The sequence below is a fragment of the Branchiostoma floridae genome, chromosome 8 (genome assembly GCF_000003815.2).
Source record: "Branchiostoma floridae strain S238N-H82 chromosome 8, Bfl_VNyyK, whole genome shotgun sequence".
Lineage (NCBI taxonomy): Eukaryota > Metazoa > Chordata > Leptocardii > Amphioxiformes > Branchiostomatidae > Branchiostoma > Branchiostoma floridae.
In genome coordinates, this window is record NC_049986.1 from 927,751 (window position 1) to 931,471 (window position 3,721).

The window sequence follows — 3,721 nt, forward strand, 5'->3', positions numbered from 1 at the left end:
TAGTTTTCTTCACACTGAAGGTTCTCAGTTATCAAGCGCATATGTAGTTTTCCGACCTAACTTATCATGCCTCGTGACAGATGAAGTATTACGTGTCAAATCGTTTAATATCGACACGGCAGACCGGTGCGGCCACTCGCGGTGACAACATGACGGCCTTGTCCGATTCTCGGGTCGTCTCACCAGGCAGGCTCCCCGGTATGTGTTAGGCTGTCTGGAAAACTACGAACTGTGTCACTTCTCAGGTCCACAACTGGGGCAAAAACGCAGAGATAGGATCTAAAGGTCGACCTTGTGTAGGAAACGGAGACTGAGCTGGGACATTCGTGTATCGTGGGGGATGTGTTCATTCTATGTCCCTTAGACCACAGCAAGCACATTTTATGAAGAAGAAGAACTTTATTGCGCGACAATTGTAACAGGTACAATGTATGACAATCTGTGTATACATGGGAGTTGAGCTATTTACTGTTGGGAGAGTCTAACATCTAAACTAGTAATCTAATCTTATATATATTATGCAAGCTAATACATGTACTTCAAAACATTATGTCAATATTGCACTGTCTCGTTTTTCCAAGGTGTTCTGCAACTTTATTTAGTCATGGCTACCTTCCTAGTGTCGCTTCTACAAGTATGATTATGTTTGGATATTTTGGTCTATCTGACCATCCCCGAAGAGAGAAAAAAAATCTTCTTTTTTTTCAAATCAGGCAAAAGCTAATAAGCGCGCTGATTTCAGCCATAATTTTTTTTTTTTGCTGTCAGTGTGGCCTAATGGCGCTGTGTAAAACCACGGCCTGATTAGTTGGCGTACGTATGTACACATTCTCCTACGCAGAGGGAGACCAAAGCCGTCTCATGGCGTTTGCGAATGACGTGTATAGGGTTAATGTACACAGTTTGTATCTGATTATCTTCCCGTAAATGATCGGATTTACATGGAGAAAGCAGTATGAAATTGCTTGAGCATGTGTCGACCGGCTATTATCGCCCCCATATGCTTTGTAATGCTATCAACAACCCTAACATACATAGCGCCTATGAATATCCATTTTTCATCGCGAATTTCAAATAATTTTGACGGTAATGTTTACACACCATCATTAGAAATACATGTATGACATTTTCCCCAGAATTCAAACGTGATTATGCTCCAAGTGAGCCTTTGTTGTCGACTTTAAAGCCCAACCCAAAGGTCACAGGTGGGTACTGTCAGTTGTGTTTTGTCAACTTGTTTACGGTTGCCGGAACACCGTGTCCTTGAATGAACTGTCGGACAGATTACACTATCATTATCCTGTGTAGGGAAGCTCGGCTGACCTAAATTTGAACACTGTGTGTCAGATTTTAAAGTCGGCTTGTTTCTGTTTACTTTGTAAACAGTTCAGTAGAGGAATTGTAGTCTCCGTCCACAAACGTTGAAGTGAAGTGTTAATCATTGACATAGTACAAGTGTCAAATGTATACACGTGCGTGTGCCCCCCACCCCAAAAAGCACACGTTTCTTCACACTAAACCGTTTTCAGTTGTCAATGCTACATTTAGCTTCCTGTTCAATGTGTAACAGGTGAATTGTTACGTGGCAAACCGTTTAATGTCGACCGCATATGTTAGATATGATATGCATTTATTAATGCATGAGCCCAACATACACGCCATTTTCAATGAATGACCCTGAACCGAACACAGAAAATTGTGGCGACTTGCTCTAAAACAACGATGTCAAAATATCAGATATTACGATTAAAATCATCACAACCAGACATGTTCAGAAACACACACACACACACACACACACACACACACACATTAACATAAGCATAGTCCCTTTCCCAAAACTTTACCGTAACTACACACTACAGTATATGATCCATATTGCAACAGGCAAAACTTGGTTCATAACGTCCTTGGTGTAGCTTGACTTACAGCCGTACAATTTTCAGTCGTTTAAGTCATCCAGACGGTACTAAATTGCTACACAAGTACTGTCTTACCATTTTGAGAGAAGAAAAAAAATATTTACCCGACTGTTCCGTGGTTGGGACGCCTTGAACTACTACCAAAGATTGCCTGCTTCACGCCAAGGTGAAACGTACCCGTGACCACGTAACGTCTATTAGTACTGTATCATACTATGGAATGAAAGGTCAACGGTCAGAGTTCAAGGTAAGAACAAACATGACACTTTGTTTACATCAGCCACGCCCATCCCTGTCAATTGATAAGCTAGCATGTTTCCACTGTCCAACCTTCCAATAGGAAAGCCATTTTAGCAAAACGTAGGCTTTTTTTAATGTATTATATTCCAGAACTGTGTATGTGTATTTGTATTTGTATCGATAAGTTTTAAATAAGCAGTAACGCATTTCTTGTATAATACTTGTTGTCAGCGGTTACTCGGTGATCTCTATCGTAAATATGCGATTTTTTTAGATTGTTATGCCTCCCTGCTTTGCAATTTTTCAAACAAAAATTGAAGAAACGACACCTCTGTCCCTGGCAGTCCCATGTGTTTTCACTTCACTCAGCCACTCGCCAGTCCCTATGTGGGTGGATGTCACGTTGCTGTTGGATGTGAAGGTCGTTTGAATATGTTACCAACGTATTTGACATTGGCGAACGTCTACATGGAATTCAATAGCACGTAAGGTAGCTACTAGCTATCAGACCACTCTTAACTTCTATAGACTGCATTAAATAGTGTGCACGAAATACCATGATATTGGCGGTGAGCCAGGAGAGAGAATTAATGGTATGTTATCGGGAAAACTAGGGCAGGTCTGACAGTTTCATCACCGTCGTTTGCAAGCTATCAAATCAATTCGTGAGCTACGAATCCTTCTTTAGACTGTTATATTACCCCATTATACTGTACAAATGTCTAACAGAAATTTGTTCAACAATAGACGACACACAGGGGCTTTCATTCCACGTGCCAAATCCTGTGGGTGGATGTAGATGCGAAGGCGGGCAGCATATGTTATGTTCGTACTTGACATTGAATAGTCACGTGTACAAGTAAGGTAGCTATCAGACTAGATCACGTTCAACCTCTCTTGACCGGGCGCTGCCGTTAGTGTGCAATGTATTATACCTGTTGATATACATCTGCAGCCGCGGTGAACCAGAATGATGGATTGAAGATTAGAAGGGAAACTAGGACGGTGTTGACAGCTTTAGCACTGTCGTATGTAAGCTATTAAAGATCGTTAAATCGCTGCAATTTTCTGACATTAACACGGAGAATTCAGATGGTTAATTCTCAAATTACGACGCTGCCATCAGAGATAAGTTGGAAATAAATCGAATTGGGCGTAGACAATAATAAATCCTCCATAACACAACGAAACACGAGGGACGATTCGTTATCAATTAGTTTCGAGGGAGGGTAGATGAATTGAGTGAACATTTACCAAAAACAACCAACGGTTTCGAAAGAAAGCAACAATATACATACACAAGGCTACGTCGATGAAGGCTTAGACTTCCAGGTAATAAGATACAGTAATTACTCAAGCAACTGCATATGATTTTGGTCCAATTACTCAAGCAATTGCATATGATTTTGGTCCATTACTCAGCAATTGCAACTGCATATGATTCGGGTCCAAAATCATATCCAGTTGCTTGAGTAATTGCTATTTGACGTATATACAAAGCTGGCTGTAAACGGAGAAGGTTGAATAATACAAAAAAATATATTTTTCTTGAACAAATC

The 3,721-nt window shown here is 40.7% G+C and overlaps 1 protein-coding gene across 1 annotated transcript in view; it reads right to left on the reverse strand.

Moving 5' to 3' along the window:
• The window catches only part of LOC118420465 (monocarboxylate transporter 13-like), a 17,086-nt gene extending 14,517 nt beyond the window's left edge, over positions 1–2,569 (reverse strand). Inside the window, exons 1-2 of the mRNA XM_035827284.1 lie at positions 2,492–2,569; positions 2,027–2,135 (exon numbers count right to left, since the gene is read on the reverse strand). The gene's annotated coding sequence lies outside the window, so the exon portion shown is untranslated. The remainder of the gene's footprint in view (positions 1–2,026; positions 2,136–2,491) is intronic.
• Positions 2,570–3,721: the final 1,152 nt, after the last annotated feature.